This window comes from Phyllostomus hastatus, unplaced genomic scaffold, assembly GCF_019186645.2.
Source record: "Phyllostomus hastatus isolate PE091 unplaced genomic scaffold, TTU_PhHast_1.1 phas_contig_159, whole genome shotgun sequence".
NCBI classification, from domain to species: domain Eukaryota; kingdom Metazoa; phylum Chordata; class Mammalia; order Chiroptera; family Phyllostomidae; genus Phyllostomus; species Phyllostomus hastatus.
Window position 1 is genome coordinate 3,712,779 of NW_025333640.1, and position 17,457 is coordinate 3,730,235.

The window sequence follows — 17,457 nt, forward strand, 5'->3', positions numbered from 1 at the left end:
TGCCCAGGTCAGTGGGGTCTATTGCCAGAAAGAATGTGTGCGAGTTTCCTGGGGCTGTTGTAACACATTGTGACAAACCCAGAGACAGAACAGAGTGCAGACTTGTCTTGCACAGCTGGAGGTCAGAAGTCTCAAAACGGAGGGCCATGACCCTTCTGGGGGCTCCGGGGTCTCAGTTCCCAGAGAGCAGAGCTGACAGGCACTGGCAGGCGGAGCCCTGGCACTTCTGCCTCTGAGACTTTTCATGAAGAGCCGACACATTTTCATTTTCACACAGGGCGGTGTGTTTCTGCCACTTGCAACTAGAAGAGCCCCGAGACAGAGCCTTGACTGTGCGCCCCACCGAACCCACACTGGGTAATTCTCTCAGGTTCCCGAGACCTGAGCAGACCTTTACTCCAACCCCCTCGTTCTCAGCCCACAGAGGAGCCTCTCTCTGCAGAGGGGCTGACTCATCTGCACGCTTTCTCTGGAGGTGGATCTCATTACCTCCCCTTCACCTTGGCTCCCGGGAAGCTGCCTGCATCGTGTGGGTGGGGAAGATTCACCCCGGACTCCAACACATTTTTTCCCATCAGAAAACCACAGAGAAGAAAGTTGGGGTGATAATCCCATCCTATTTTCCTGGACAGGGCTTCATGGAAATGCCGCTGAACTGGGGGCCTCCCTGAAGGTCATGGAGCCACTGCGGAGGCCCCTAGGGATGAATGGCAGGACTGGGTGTCAGATAAACTACAGGACACCCCACTAAACTTGAATTTCAGACAAGCAACACGCACCTCTGTGGCATCAGGATGTCTGTGGGGTGGCTGATTCTGTGTGTCCAGTTCGCTAGGCTGCGGTGCCCCATTGTTTGGTCAAACATGATTCTAGATGTTGCTCTGATGGTAATTTTACAATGAGATTCACATTTAAAGTGGTAGATGTTGAGTAATGCAGAAGACCTTCTGTAGCGTGGGTGGGCCACAGCCAAGCAGTTGAAGGTCCCCTGAGGGGAAGGAGTTCTGCCTGCCGACTCCCTTTGGACTCAAGCTGCCGTGTGGCCTTTCCTGGGTCTCCTGTCTGCCCCACAGACGTCAGGCTTGCTGGCCCCATCACGTGGGGCCCAGTTCCTTAAAGTCTCTCTCTTTCTCCATTCTACTGGAGCAATGCAGTCCCTCGTAAGTAGTTTAGTGTAAGTATGTCTTGTGCAATATTTGGGACATACTTATGCTAGACAAAGTACATGTTGTTTCTTTGAAATTCAAATTTACCTGAGTGTAAATTTGAGTATGTTTATGGAGAAGCCTGGAGTCGCACCCCGGGGCCCAGCCGGACTGTTCCGTCCCACCACAGGGCCGCGTGTCTGCTGGGAAAGGCTGCTCTGCACCTGACGGCCACCGCCCAGAGCTGACGAGACAGGGGAGGCGTGTGGGGGCAGCGGGGGGCGGGGCTGGCGGGGAGCGAGACTGCACAACACTTGCCCCTTTATTCTCACACTTGAGCTGAATTGCCTCCCGAGGAGCCAAGAATCTCTACGAATTGCTTGATGAAATGTTTCAGGGACAAAGACACCAAGATTCCCTTCTGTGTTTAGGGCTGGGAAGTCAAATGTAATGTGTGAGCTCATTGACGTGGCCCCACCCCACGCGCACACACTAAGTTCATTCAGCCCCAGCCGCCCCTGCTGCCGCCGCCCCGCGGGTTCTCTGAGGATTCCTGTGTTCTCTGGATCGTCCTGTCATCATCGTCATTAGGGCTGGGAAGGGGCCCTCCTGCTGTTTAGCGTCGAACATAGAAGCGCCATTCATCCGGCTCTCCCGCTGTCCGATATTTATGACCTGGGTGCCCTCCGCCGGGTACCCGGCCCTGAACGAGGCAGATGTGATTCTCTGAGCTTGCAGAGCTTAGACCTTACTGGCAGAGATGTAAACAAATTAAAATCACAGCAACTAAAGGCTTGACAGGAGAGATGCACCCATGGGCCCCCAAGTCCTGGTCTAGACAGGGGGTCTGGGGAGGCCCTGAGGCGGGAACGAGCTGTGTGCACTCTGAAGGGTGAGCAGGAGTGCAGTCAGTGCCCCGCGGCCGGGACAGGTGCTCACACGGTAAGGACAGAGCAGGTAAGGAGGCCCCAAGGCAGGGGCGAGGGAGGGAGGGCCGTGTAGAGAAAGTGTGTCGGTCAGCTCTTGCTTTGTAACGAATTGCCATAGATGTAGCCGCTTAAAACAATGCAGTGATTATTCAAGGTTTCCATGGGTCAGGGTCCTGGCACGTTGTAGCCAGGTCCCTCCCTCGGGGTCTCACGAGGCTGCACTCTGCGTCGCCCCAGCTGCGTCCTCATCCCTGCCGGGGGTCAACTGCGGAAGGACGCACTTCTGGGCTCCTTATTGGTGGCAAAATGTGTTTTCTTGCAGTTTGAGGACTCAGGTCCCCATTCTCTTTCCAGCTGTTGGCCAGGAGCTGCTTTCAGAGCCCAGGCGCCTCCTGCTCGCTGCCCCCCTGACAACACGACAGTGACTTGGTCAAGGCCGCCAGGGGAAACCGACTCCAGACGGCTGGGGCGGAGTCTTGCAGAATGCAAAGTAACCGTGGGAACGACACTCTGTCACCTTGCCCATGTAACGTGACCAAGTCGAGGGAGGGACCATGTCGTCACACTCAGGGTTTCTCCACACTCACCGGGCAGGGCCCACACAGGCCGTGTGCCCCGCAGGCAGAAATCTGCCGACAACAGACACCAGCATGGAGACTCTGACCCCGGACCTTGTGGTCAGCCCCACACTCCTCACAGAAGAAAAAAGTTAAAAAGAGAGATTTCACAGCCATTAGGTTAGCTACTATCACAACCCAGACAATAACAAGTGTTGGTGGGATGTGGAGAAGCCTGACTCTCGTGCGCTGTGTGATCATGAGGAGCGGGCAGCTGCTTGCAGAGCAGTCTGTTGGCTCCTCGGAATATTAAATAGCGTCACCATAGGAATCAGCGATTCCGCCCAGTGATTTGGGGTACCTAGGAAGACACCCAAAGGAATTCAAAGCAGGGACTCAAGGACTTGCACACCTGTGATCACAGCAGCATGAGTGACAACAGCCAGAAGGTAGAGGCAACCCGAGTGCCCATCAATGAGTGAACAAAAAGCACAGTGTGGTCCACCCAGACACTGGAATATTACTCGGCCATGAAAAAGGATCGGAAAGCCCTGATCCTCACCACAACATTGGTGAGCCTTGAGGACATTGTGCGCGGTGTGGGAGGCCAGACACAGAGGGACAGACACCGTGTGACCCCATTCGCAGGAGGCCCCTGGAGGAGTCAGATCCACAGGGACAGGAAGTAGGTGGTGGGGCTCGGGGGCTGGGGCAGGGGGAGTTAGGGTTTAACTGGGGCAGAGTGTCAGTGTGGGAAGATGGGGAAGTTCTGGAGACGGTGGAGGTGGCGAGGGTTGCACACAAAAATAAAGATGTGCTTCATGCCACTGAGCTGTGCCCTTAAAAATGGTTACGATGGTGAACGGTATGTTATAAAAAATAAAAAGGAAGGAAAAAATTTGAGAGAGCGAAAGAGAGGAACTACTGGAAACCGGAATGTGAGAAGAGTGAGCTGGTGCTGGAGACGGTTCAAGTCTCAGAAGCCCTGGGACTCTGTCCACACGGAGCACCCAGGACGAGGGGGCCAGCAACAGGCGTCTACGAGCAAACAAGGACTCCTGGGAGAAGCTCACCGGGCTGGCTCTGCCGTCTCCGAGCCTCTCCCGCGCCGGGGCGTCCGTGCCCTGGCCCGACCCCGCCGTGGCCCTCCTCGAGGGGCAGAGAAACCTCATCCAGCAGTTGGCAGGCCTGGTGGAGCACAGATAAGAATCAGGCTACAAAATCTGCCTTTGAACCAAGCAAGACTCAGAAGAGGCAGTGACTGTTGGATCCAAACATTCTGACGGTGCCTCTGGTGCTTCCATAGAAATGGCGTTTTGTGTGGGCACTGTGGCAGGCAGAATAATGCCCCCAAATCCACCCCCGTCCCGGTCCCAGGACCTGTGAACATACCACCTTGCATGGTAAAGAGACTTAGCAGGTGGGACTAAGTCCAGGCCCCTGAGATGGGGACAACCCTGGGTTTCCTGTGAGCTGAGTGTCCTCACAGGGTCCCCGCAAGAGGGAGAAGGAGGGTCAGAGTCAGAGCTGGAAGAGGCTGCGCCGGTGGCTGTGATGATGAGGAAGGGGCCTCGAGCCAGGGATGCGGCGCCGCTAGAAGCTGGAAAAGACAGGGACGGACAGCCCTGGGGACAGCCCTGTGCGATGCACTTTGTCACAGCAGCAGTGGGCACTCCTGCAGGCTCTGTGGGCAGCGCTGACCCGGGAGGGGTTGGGGTGCTGACCCGGGTGCTGGGCGTCTGCAGGAAGGGCACCTTGAAAAGCGGCCTGTCCTTCCCCCACTGTTCTCTGGGGCACGTGGGAGGAATGCTGGTCATCCGAAGACCAATGTCCACACTGCAGCTTCTACCTGGCTAATCTGTGGCCCCCTGAGGCAGTGAACCTCTTAGGCCTCATTACCTCTGGCTGTTGATCCGGTTTGTCCCCTTAGTGCTAATTTTCCGTGGCATTTGGGTGACAATGTCATATTTGTCCCCCCAGAATTCCTTTCTTTGGCAATCCTGGTGCCCAACCCATCTGGCCACCAGACCTGCTGATCACAATATGTATCCCCGCCCTCCACATTGGTCATTAGTCCCCCCGGCCCCAGGCCTTCCGGTCACAGCACCCCTTCATCTAATTGGGTGCCGCCTCTCCCCTTGGTTGATACTCAAGACCAGCCCCAGAGTCTTCTGTCACTCCCCCTTCCTCCTTCTGCTCCCTGCGGGTCGCCCCACATCTGGCCAGCCTGCTGGCTTCCTCCGCCCGCTCAGCCCAGCTCCTGTGGCCTTCACACCTTTCCTGGGCGAGCAGCTTTCTTTCTAACCTCAGGTTTGCTCCTTCCCGTCCATTTTGTCCACACAACTGGAGATACCTGCCCACATCAGGGGTTCTCCTCTGGGGATGATTCTGCCCCCAGGGGACACTGGGCAGCATCTGGGTACATCTGTGGTTGTCACAAGTGGGGGTGCCCCTGGCATCGGGTGGGTGGGGGTGAGAGGCATTGATCATCATAATGCAGTGCCCTGAATGCCAGCTGTGTGCAGGGGGAGGAAGCCCGATCGGTATAAACGTGATAGCCTTGCCTCCCTTCTCCTCGGCAGCCCTTTACTGCCCTCAGCACCCAGTTCACAGTATTGGCCGCAAGCCCTCCCGACTGGTCACTCAGCATCCGCCCCTCCAGCCAGTCCACGCTTGTTCTGCCCCCTAAGAAATCCGCACCCTTGCTGCAACCCGGGTGGGCTTGGGGACATCACGCTCAGTGACAGAAGCCAGTCACAATGTACTGTGTGATTCTACTCACTGGTGGCCCCCAGAGTCATCAAATCCAGAGACAGGAAGTAGAGTGGGGGGCGCCAGGGGCCGGCTGGGGAGGCGATAATGAAGTTCCACCTGGATGTGCCCGTTTTACAGAACCTTTGTGATGCCCATGAGTTCTTCAAGGATGGACACGTGCCTCTGCGCCTCCCGCTGCCTCATCTCCCGGCAAAGTCTCTGCAAACAGTCGGCGTAGACCAGGCCCTTGCTGCTAGAGTGAAAAGCTGACAGTGTGGCTAAGGAAGAAGTGGGCCAGGTGCGCGTTAGCTTCGCGAGGCAGACTGCGCACGCCCAGCCGAGGCCGGGGTGGCCTGCGGTCTCTTCCCCGTCGTGCTGGTCGTGCTGAGAAGCAGAAGCGAGAGTCCTTGTGAGCTAATCATCGAGCCGTCAGGTAACAGCCACTTAGCACCCAGCTCTTCCCCAACACCCAGGTTTCTGTATCGAAGTAAACTTCCATCCAAGATGTACAGTTCACTGAGGGCTTTAAAAAAAGTCAGCCCGATAAATGATTCGGTGTTGGGTAGATGAAAAACAAACATGCCTGTTTAGATGTATCTTTCTCTTTTCACTCCTTGGAATGGAGACGGCCTGTCTCGGACAAGTGGGTGTTTTTGCTTAAGAGAGACGCAAAGGGGTGGAAGGATCTGGAAGACCCTTGACACCCCTAATCTCAGACTACAGATCTCCTCTAGAATTTGCTTTATTTTATGTTTTGCAAAGATTGGGGGTGGGAGAAACAGGACACAAAAGCCGAGCCGAGCGAGGGAAGATAGCCGATTAGGGGAAACAGGAGAGAGCGCAGGGGTGACTCGGGCCCCGCACGGCCACCCGGAGCCAAGAGAAAGCCCCGGAAAGGATGAGGCGCAATTTCTCTGAAAACCACACAGGAGGATAGGTTACCGCCTGCGCTTCAGAGACACATGAGAACCCCCCCAGACAAAGCTGCAGGGTGAATGTGCGGCTGTGAAATAAGAGGCACGAGTGGGTGTGGGACGCACTGCCCCCGGCTCCAGGAATGGTCCCAGCGGCTCGGAGGGGGGCTGGCGCCAGATCTAAGATCTGCAGGGTCACCGAGATACAGGGGGTCGAGACAGAGAGCTGAACCGCACTGTGAATTGTTATTAGCGCTGCCGTGCCCAGCCGGAGCCTGTGCTCCAACCCGCCTCCCGCTCATTGCAGGCCGCCACCGTCCGCCGTCCCAGGCGGGAGGCAGCAGGCCCGACTCTCCCCCAAGCCCAGCAGAGCTGGCCTGTCACCGAGCGGGTCACTCCCGCCTGGGGCAACCCATCATCCTGGGCCCCCTGGCACTGTGTGAGCGTGAACCCAGACATCAGGACATCTGGCCACTGCCTCCTCTCTGGTCTCCATCTGCCAGCGAGGGTCTGGAACAGTCTGGACTCTGCTAGGGAGGTGCTGAGCAAGAGGACGTTGTGAGCTAAGCCACACTTGTGGACGAGGCAGGGACCACCTCTGCTCGCAGCCTCCTGGCGGAGACTCGGGGAATCCCGTTCTAAGGCCAGCGTGTCCTTAATGCCACCCTCACGCTTGCCAGCACTTGTTTCCAGAAAGACAGGAAACCTCAGGTGCAGAGCGTGCTGGGAGGAGACCCAGGCCAAGGCCAAGGCCCAGTGAGAGGTGATGGAGGCACTGGCTTCAGGGGGCAAAATCTCAGGGGCACCGACAACCTCAGTCCATGAGATGAGTAACATTTTCATGCAACAATTTTTAAAAATCAAAAGGAATGACCCAAATCCATGATCCAGCAAATAGCAACATTTTATCTGAAGGCGGGACCTGACCTTGTACCTGCCCAACTCGTTTCGTTCTCCTCCTCAACCCCAGCCCCGTCCTGGCCTGTCTTCGCTTAAAACGTTGGTGGCTTCCTCACCGGGGGCTCCTCTGCGCTCACGCGATGGTCCACGGTGCTGCACTTTGACATTGTTTCTCTGGGTCACTGAGTTTTCCGCGTCCCCTCAACCACTGTGGCCACGGGGAGGGCCCTGCTCACCTCACCCAGACCCGGGCCCTGGGGACAGCCATTTCGAACGCTGATTTGCCTCCCATTTATTTGAAAAGTTGCATTCTCTTACTCGTTTTCTCCTTGCATGTGTCAGCGACTGAGTTTCCTTAATTTTTTTATGTTTAAAAAATAGGCTGTTTCAAGAAGACTGAATACCTGTTTTCATGGACCACCTGCAGCTGTGTGCCGGCCTCCAGTCTGGGTTTTCACAGCATCCCTGACAGCCACGAACGCTGGCCCAGGCTCCCTTCTGAATTCCTGACTCAGGTCCCAATGCTACGGAAACCTTCTCCTGGGTGACCTCAGATGACCCTATGACCCCGCTTCTTGGTGCTCACACCCCTGTGTAATCCTGTCCCCTTGAGTGTGATCAGGACTCGGGACTTGCTTCTAACCAACAGACTATGGCAGGGGTGGTGGGCATCACTGCCATGATTACATGACATGATGTAAGACTCTGTGTTAGCAGAGGGGGGCTGGCTGGCTGGAGTAAGTGGCCGTGCCGGCCAGAGAACTTGGGGACAAGGAACTGCGGTGGCCTCCGGGAGCTGAGAGTGGCCACCAGCGGACAGCCAGCGGGATCTGGGCCCTTCATCCCCCGCCGCCGACCTGGAGGAGCCGGAGTGCGCCCTGCCTCGGGCCGGCCGGCTGGCCGCAGCCTCGGGGGATCCTGAGCAGAGGACTCAGCTGCGTCGTGTCCAGACTCCTGACCCGCAGAAACTGTAAGCTCATAAACAGACACTGTTTCAAGCCACCACATCTGTGGTGCCTTGTCACCACAACCCAATGACAAGCGTCTCAGATCTGACACACCAAACTGATAGCGCTTCTCACACCCCCAACACCTGTGCCCCCAACAGTTTCCCCGTCTCAGACAGAAGCGCTGCTTCTACACACACTCAGGCCAAAAGGCCATGGGGGACACCTTCCCCGGAGCCCCCATCCGGTCTGCCTGACAACGCTGTCAGCTTCGCCTTCGAACTGTGCCTAGAATCGGGCCGCCTCCACCGTTCCCGCCCCGGGATGAGGACTGCACCCCTCGGCCTTGTCCGGGGCGGGCTGCTTCCACCCTCGCCGCCTTGCCTCTGAGTTCGGCCCGCGTCTGCTCCAGCCTCCCCGTGGCTCTCACTCTCCGTGGTCCCACCTGGTCTTGCTCTGTCTCTGCAGCTCCTACTTCTCCCCCCTTCAGTCCGACTGCACGGGCCTGGGCGGCATTCCCCAAACACGCCCCGCACAGCCGGCCTCGGGGCCTTTGCGTGCGCTGCGCCCTGGCGCCCGCCGTGCTCATCCATGGCCTCCCAGTGGTCCCCCCCACCTCCCCCGCTTTGTCTGTTTTCTCCTGATTTCTGCAAGCTGTACTCGTGGGAGTAGATGGCAGGGCGGTTCCTTCCAGGGTGCAGAGCCCGGGGTCCCCTAGAGTCCCTTTGGGAGAAGTGGCTGATCCTTCAAGCAGGGAGCCAGGGAGAATGTTCTCTCTGCTCTTTAGCCTAACACTGACTGGGAGCGTGAGTCACTGTGCCCTGCACTCCGGCCTCGCAGCTCCAGGGCTACATGTGAGGACTGCAGCGGGCACGTCGTTCCTCAAGAGCATGAGCTGAGCCAGAGAGGTCATCGCACCAGATGTTTCATGTGTTACTGACCTGGTGTCTCTCCGCTGGGAGGCCGGCTGCACTGGGACGGGAGAGGGAGCAGAGGCACACAGGAGCAGGGTGGCCTGCCCAAGGTCACGTGATGTGGTGGTTTGAAAGCATGTCCACAAATCCTTTGCCGCCCTTTCTGGCAGAGCCAGATTGCCTTCCTTTGAGTGCCAGCTGGACCTGACTCGCTCCTCATGCACCAGCAACGACGGAGTGTGACTCTTGAGACTATGTCATCAAAGATGCGTGACTTCCTCCTCACTATCTCTGGGGTCACTCAATGGGGGAGTCATCCGCCATGTCATGAGGATGCTCAAGCTGTGCTAGAAAAGGGGCCACGCATGGACAGAAGCGGGGACCGCCAGCCAACGGCCAACAAGGGAACATTCTTGAAGCTGCTCCTCAGCCCCAGTGGAGCCTGAGGCAGCCCCAGCCAGCAGCCTGACTGAGGGACCCTCGGCCAGAACCACTGAGATAATCACTTTTGAATTCTTACCCACAGACACCGGCATGCTAAATGTGCATTTTTCAGTCTGCTAAATCTGGGGATAATTTGTTACACAGCAACCGATAACTAATACGTGGGACTCCCGAGCCCATGGCCTTCCTGTCTGGCTGTCTGTGCTCCTTCCCAGAAAGCACACACCCTTCTCTCCTTATCCTCCTTCGCCCCCAGCCCCCCGACGTGTGCCGGCCCTGAATCTTCTCCTTGCCTCTAATGGTTGAAACAGCGGTTCAGCCTCTCAAGGGGAAACCGAGCGCCTGGGTTCCCTTTCTCCCAAGCAGGGTCAGCTAGCAGCTTGAGCAAAACCCCTGACCCCTAACTGCCCCTCAGCGCTGCCCCTGGCCGCACAGGCTCCTCCCCCGACTCACTCTCAACTCTGCAACCGTCGGCCGTGGCCCTTGTGCCTTTGTCTTTGTCCTAGTTCCCGGTGATTCTGGAATCTCCCCTCCCACGTGCCCCCCACTTTCGGTCCCCCTGCAGTTGAAGGCCGCCTGTGGGACCGGCATTACCTCTCTGCACCACAGCCTCTCCCGTTTCTCCCCAATCTCGGCCTTGGATTCAGGCCAAGCCAGGAAAACCTTCCCCCACTTTGCCCCAACTTCACGCAATAAATCACTCAGCAAGCCTAAAGGAAATTTAATAAGTTTGGTCTGCTTTTCTTCCCTTTTTGTCTGTGGACTTTTTGTTTGGTTTTCATGGGAAGAGTTTTTGTGAAAAAACTTTTTGTGATGATGATATCTCGTGCCCTTGTGGCTTCATAATGTGCTTGGGGGAGAGAGGGGGGGAGACCCCGTGGGGGGGCATCCAGGGGAGAGGCCGATGCACACGGGCGATGCCCAGGAAACGGACGAAGACTCGCAGGCTTGAGGAAGAAACTCCCAACCACTCAGGACTTCAGTAATTTAAAATGAATGCAGGTCCTGAATGCAATGTGGGTCCTCGGCTTTGATCTCAGGCAAAAAAAAAAAAAAGACAAGAATGGGAACACGGGGAAATAGAATAAAGTCTCAGAGGGGGCTGGCGATGTTAATTTTTTAGTCTGGATTATTGTGCTTTGGTTACATAAGATTTTAACGCTGGGGAAGCTGGGTGAAGGGTGGATGGGGACCGTCTCTGCCAATCTTTGTTACTAAAATTATTCTGGAATCATTTTCTTTATTTGACAGAGGTAAAGAGGGTAAAACAACAAAGCCTTATGCAGATATCAGCCTGAATAGGTTATTCTTTGCATTAATTTTAGAGCCCACAGGTTCACCTAATTACCCTGGAACAGCCCTTTCCCGGGGTGCGCCTGCATGGGAGGGTGAGAGGCACTCTTGCCCAGAGCAGCCGCGAGGGCACGGGGTCCACACGCGTGCCCGTGCAGCCCCCGGCGGCAGCCAGGTACCTGCACCCTCGGGCCGGCACGCTGTCCTCGTTTTACAGACGGCAACGCTGAGCTCGGAGAGACTGTCTCCTCTCTGTCTGTTTCTCTCTTCATACACATCTCTGTCTCCGTCCGTCCCCGTGTCTACGTGTCTGTCTCTCTCCGCTTCTCTATCTGTCTCTCTGCTTCTGTCTGTCTCTCTGTCTTCTCCCTGTGTGTCTGTCTCTCTCTCTGTCTCTGTCTCCTGTCCCTGTCCCTGCCTCTCTCTGTCCTGGTCTCTGTGTCTCTCTGTCTTGGTCTCTGTCTCCCCCTTCTCCCCTCCTCTCTCACACACACAGTTCCTAAAATTTCAGGAATTCCTTCCATTTGGCTGATGACTGCTCTGTCACGAAATGGGTCTCTGCCGCCCAGGACCTCGCCATGCAGGTGAGCCAGGTGAGCCCTGAACACGGCAACCAGAGAGCGGCCTCCGCGTGGTCCTGAACACACGCACCCCCTCTCCTTGCCTGTCCCTCTCTCCTTCCTTTCCCAAAGGGCAAGAGCAGCAGCCCAGGCCTCTGTGCCCCCTGCTTCTGTTCCAGCCTCCTCTGGGGCCAGCAGGACTCGCCTGGCCGTGGCGGGGACCACCTGCCTCTACCGTCCCCGCCACCACAGCCCGGCCCACTCCCTGCCCTGGACGGACAGCCGCACTAACGGGAGTGGAGCTTTCTGTCGCGGGCTGTCCTGGGTCAGAGTCCCAGCCTCAGTGAAAGGCCGTCCAACACGCTTCTGCCTGCAGACTGCCCGCGACACGTTTTACACCCGCTGGCCGTTTGAACCTTCAGAATTCTGTGAAGAAAGCCTTGGACAGCACATGGACACTCAGCAGGGATGGGGCCCAGAGCCAGGGTGGGCTGGGGCCTGCCCGCGTCTGCACTGCGTGAGCGCACGGGCTTCTGTTTGCTGGGACCAGGGGGCTGCCTGCTGCAGCGAGGACTTGGGCTGTGTGGCTGTTAGGTCCACGTGGGCAGCGGTGGCCCTTGTGCCACTTTCCAGGTCAGGAAACCGGTGAGGGGGGAGTCCACACACCACATGCAACCAGAGACACAACCTCATGTGACCACACGCTGCTACAATGAAGCTATACACAACAGCACACGTGGTCACAAATGTAGTTACACAGACATACAAACACACCTGATCATACACAACCACTCACACTCAGTGACACCACCACACAACCACACATGACCACACATACAAGTACACAATCACACACAACCACACACTATCACTACATATACAACCACACACGTGTCACACAGTTGCACAGATACACAGTGACACATAAACACACAGTCATACAATCTCATGTATGTGACCATACATACAATGACACAACCACACAGAATCATACACAACAACAGACACAACCATGCGATGACAACCACACACAGTCATGACCACGTGCACAGGCACACGCAACCTCACACACGCACACCACACCACGCCAGGGCGGCAGGCAGGCGGGTGGGCTCTGGGCCTGCAGGTCACACCCCATGGGCACAGACAGAGAAGTATGGGGGCCACGGCCCCCTCCGGCCAGATACTGTGCCCCCCACCCCACCCCCGGTCACGGAGGCTCCCCTTCGCCATCCCAGTGAGAGGACACCAGTGGGTCCGTCGGGGGCCTGTGTGGATGTGAACACACGTTCCCCAAACCTCTGGCCATGCCAAAGCTCATGCCTTCCCATGCGGGGTCCCGGACCCTGGCTCTGTTCCCTGTAAGTTGGGTAAGGAGAGTAAGGACCTCAGCCATCCTCAGCCAAGCCACGGGAAATAGGGAAATCTCTCATTAGACTGGGGGCGCTCTGAGGACATCACACAAACTGTGCTGAGAGTGGCTTTCCTGCGACCGGTGACTAAAGCTGCGGGAGCCCCTTCCCCAGGCAAAGACAACCCCACCCCCCAGTTTCAGGCCTAGACCACCCCCTCCCCAACTGTTACCCCCAAATCTTTGTCATTCAGTTCCTCCCCAGCAACTAAGAGGCTGACACAAAGGATGGGGGAGGGGAGCCACTCTATCAGACACAGGGCAGTCTTTACCCATCTCCGTCCATCTGAGTCCTGGGAAGCCCCAGCCCCCCAGCCCCCAGCCCCCAAGGCTCCGGGCTGAGGCACCACCATGGTTTTAGTCACATTAATTCACAGAAATGCTGGAAAACTGCCTTAGGGATGGGGAGCCCATGGGAACCTCCTGCCCACAGTGTGCACGACGCAAGTGCACCGAGTCTACACGGGTTGCCACACTCAGACATCCCAGAGGCGTCTACACAGCCTGTCTGCGTCCACACTGCCTGTCCGCATCTCTGCACAGCCGCTGTCTACAAAGCCGTGTCCACACAGCGGGAGGCCCCAGAAAACTGAGGTGCAGGGAGGGGCTGCCCTGCCTGATTTCAGGAGGGAGCGCCGCGCCCGCGGATCCGGGACTCACCGCGCTGCGTCCGAAGCTGTACCGCGTCCTGAGCCCGCCGCGCAAACCGAGCCCGGCCTCAGGAAGCCGGACGGGGCTGAGGCATCGCACTCGGGGCCAAGGCAGCACCTGTGTTGGGGCGGCACCGGGGCTGGGGGCGGGACCTGTGCTGGGGACGGCACGGGCTGGGGAGGCACCTAGGTTGGGAGCCGGGGCTGGACTGGGGGTCTGGACCTGGGCTTAGGACGGCACCGGCTGGGGGCGCCGTTTTCCACCCTCTCTGGGATCAGGGGGGGCGGGGGGGGGGGCGTGCCTTCCCCGCCCCCCACTGGTGCATGACTCGCCCTCCACCTCCCCTTCAGCTACCCGTGCGCTCCTTCCTCTGGGCATCAGAGCCCCGCCCTGCTGGGCTCAGCCCCGAGGGTTGGGGGCTCAGAGGGGACGCTGGGTGCGCCGGCCCAGTGTGCCAGGTCAGGAGCGCTGCCCCCAACCCAGGTGGAGTCCCAGCAGTCGACCACCGCTTTGAGAAAAGGGCCGAACTAGCAGGAGGGGAGTGGGCGTACCAGGTGCTGAGGAACTACGGCGTTGGATTTGGACGGGCCGCCCGGGACCCTGAGGCTGCTGAGGACTGGCCGGCCTCAAGTGGAGGGCAGGGCCTGGGAGGTGAGGAGGTGACCCGGGAAGGAAGGCAGGGGCGGGGTGCAGGGAGCTTGTGCGGAAGGAGAAGCTCAGGGCGCTAGGGGAAGGGGAGCCCTTTGTAGAGAACTGCAACACTTACAAAGAAGCTTTGGGGCCCTGCCTGCTGTAGCTCAGTGGGCTGATCGCCGCTTCGGTTCCCAGGTTCCCAGTCAGGGCACGTGCCTGGCTGGTGGGCCAGGACCCCTTTGGGGGAATTAGAGGGGCAAGCAGTGGATGTATCACTCACACATTCTCTCCCTTCCATCTCTGTAACAGTAAGTAAATAAAACCTTAAAAAAAAAAAGGAAAATCTGAAAAGAAGAAAAACAAGCTTTTGGTTTTCCAGCAGTTTGGATTTACGGGAAAGTCACGAGGACTGCACTAGAGTCTCGACGTAGCTGGCGCTCCGCGTGCCCGTTGCTGACACCGCAGTGAGACACATGGTCACAGCCGACAAACCCGACCCACACAGCATCGGCTAACACACACACACACACTGCGTTCGGACTCCCGTTCCCCCGTCTCCACCCCAGGACCCCCTGTGATGAGCGACTCGTCTCTTTGGGCCCCTCTGGGCTGTGACATTTTCTCAGACATTCTTCCTTCTGTCCGCCCTGGGCAGCGCAGAGGAGGGGTCAAGAGTGTGGCTGATGTCCCTCTCTTGGTCCTCCAGGCGTGTTTCTCAGGGCCCAGCCGGGGCAATGGCCTGGTCTCTTCGATGCACCGGGCAGGGCAGCAGGGCAGCCCAGCCCAGCACCCCTCCCTCTTCCATCTGAGATTGCTCATTTCTGCTAGGAGACCAGGATGCCCTCCCTTGGAACGACCATCGTGGCTCAGGACACTTGCAGGATATTTTTTGAAACAGCCACTTTACCAGCATCAGTTGCAACATGTTTGTGCCCTAAGTGGCAATTCACTTTTTGGAAAAGGCTGCAGGCCACAGGGGCTGAGGCTGGAGTGGAGGAGGAAGTGTCCCCCCCGAGTCCCTGCTTCCACAGCAGGGTCCCATTCATCGAGTACGTGCAGGTGTTCTCCGAGCTGTCACCCCTGCTGGCAGAAGAGGCAGCTGCAGCCCCAGAGGGCAGTGAGGTGTCCAAGGTCACCCAGCTCCACACCTGGGTTCTTCCCACTGCTGCCTCCTTTGAGCAAGGACAGCGAGGCAGGGAGGAGCTGTGACCCCTGAGGGCCACCCTCCTCTCCCCAAGGGCAGCTGCTGGGCTTTCTGGAGCTCTGGCCCCTGACCACCTGGTGATGTGCCAATGCCTTCCCCACGTGGCTGGCGATCCCCACCCCTCTTCAGCCAGCGCCCTTACCCTCCAACCTTGAACTCTGGCATCAGCCACACTCACTTTTCCACTGCAGCCTAGAACCACCTCTCCTGGGTCCCTTGGGCTCAGCCAACAGTTACCTCCTCCAGGCAGGTATCAGGAAAAGCATTTTTGATACCTGCTCCCCAAGGTGGAGCTGCAGGCTTCTCCTGCGCTGACCCGCATCCCGTCCTTCCTCACCAGGCTGAGCCGCCTGGGCCAGACCAGGGTCTGAGACTCACACATTCATTGCTGGGCCCATGTAGGGGGCCTGGCACACAGCAGGTGCTCGGTGAAGACTGGTTGAGTGAATGAATGAATGAGTGAATGAATGAAGAGATGAATGACAAGTGTGTAAGCTCTGGCCTGCTTAGTAAAAGGAAATCACTGCCCTTATAGCATTATTCAAGATGCTCAGCTGTGCACCCCAAAGGAGCAGAAGCAAAGCATGGTCTTCCCACAGCCAACATGCAGCTACTGCTTCCACTGTGAAAAGTGGGGGGCTCTCCCTCACCAGGGCAACTGCTGGGCTCTGCCACCCTCGCAAAGGAGCGCCCACCATCAGTCCTGTAGGATGGACAGACCACCAAGTCAACATAACTACTCAGCGTGGCCCCAGGCACCTGGCCTCAGGTCCTCCCGTGACGGGTGGTGGGTCTGTCCTCACCCCCGTTAGAGGACTCAGAGACAGAGTGTGAACAACCTGACCGAGACTGCACTGAGGCCCCCCTTTTACAAAAGGTTTTTGGAGCTCTGACCAGTATGGCTCAGTTGGGTGGGTGTCATCCTACAAAGCGAAAGGTCACGTTCGATTCCCAGTCAAGGGCACACGCCTGGGTTGTGGGCTTGGTCCTGGTTGGAGTGTGTGTAAGAAGCAACTGATAGATGTCTCTCTCTCAGATCGATATTTCTCTACCTCTCTCCGTTCCTTCCCTTCTCTCCAAAAATAAATACATAAAATCTTTTTTAAAGGAAATAAATTGCTTTAAACAAAGAAAAAAGAAAAAGAAAAGAAAACACCCTGGCCGCTGTAGCTCAGTGGATTGAGTGCCAGCCTGCAAACCAAAAGGTCATCAGTTTGATTCCCAGTCAGGGCACATGCCTGGGTTGCAGGCCAGGTCCCCAGTAGGGGGCGTGCAAGAAGTACCCACACGTTGTTTCTCTCCCTCCCTTCCCCTCTCTGAAAAGAAATAAATAAAACCATAAAAACAAATAAAAGAAAAAAGCTTACTGGAGATCACTAATAGTTAAAGGCACAAACGACAGTGATTTTAAATATTCTAGAATTAACTTGCAGTGATTAAGCCGCCCCTTCCCAGCTGGTCTGCCCTAAACCTCACTGCTGGCTACATCTTGTCTTCTGTTGGTCTCACGGGCGTTGGGGTCTTTTTGCCCAGGAAGGGGGGATGGTGACACTGGTGGCTGGAAGAGTCCACACGTGTCTGCTCAGATCTTGGCTGGCCTGGTGCAGGCTGCTTGGCCTCGGAGCCTCGGCTTCTGTGATGCAAAGAAGGGGTTGGTGACAACGAATGCCCAGCCCAGCGCTCTGGCCAGCAGCCTTCGCCCCCCAGCCCACATCTTTAGAGTCTGTGTTGCTGCCGGGGGGGTCTGCGCTCCAAAGCGTGCCAACCAAATCTGGCCCACGGCCTGTCTGCACAGATGCATGCTAAGAAAGACCTTTATGCTCTTAAATAGTTGGGAAATATCAAAAAGGACATCTTGTGACCTGTGAAAACGACATGGAACTCACATTTCAGTGTCCACCAACAGTTTGAGCCAGTCACCTCGTGGGCTGCACGCTGTGACACTTCTGGCCGCAGCAGCAGCCCTGCCGAGTTGCGACAGAGGCTGCATGGCCGGAGAAGCCCCAACACTCACCACGTGGCCTCTGCGGCAGGTCTATGGCCCCCATGACGGGTGATTCCCTTCCAGGCCCGAGATAACCGACAATGAGCTAGCGGTACCCAAGACACAGGGACCAGGTGGAGTTACTTCTAGGGGCCCTTCAACCTGAAACGCTGTTGTTGGGGTTCTGCACCCACAACGATTGGCGGCACTGCAGCCC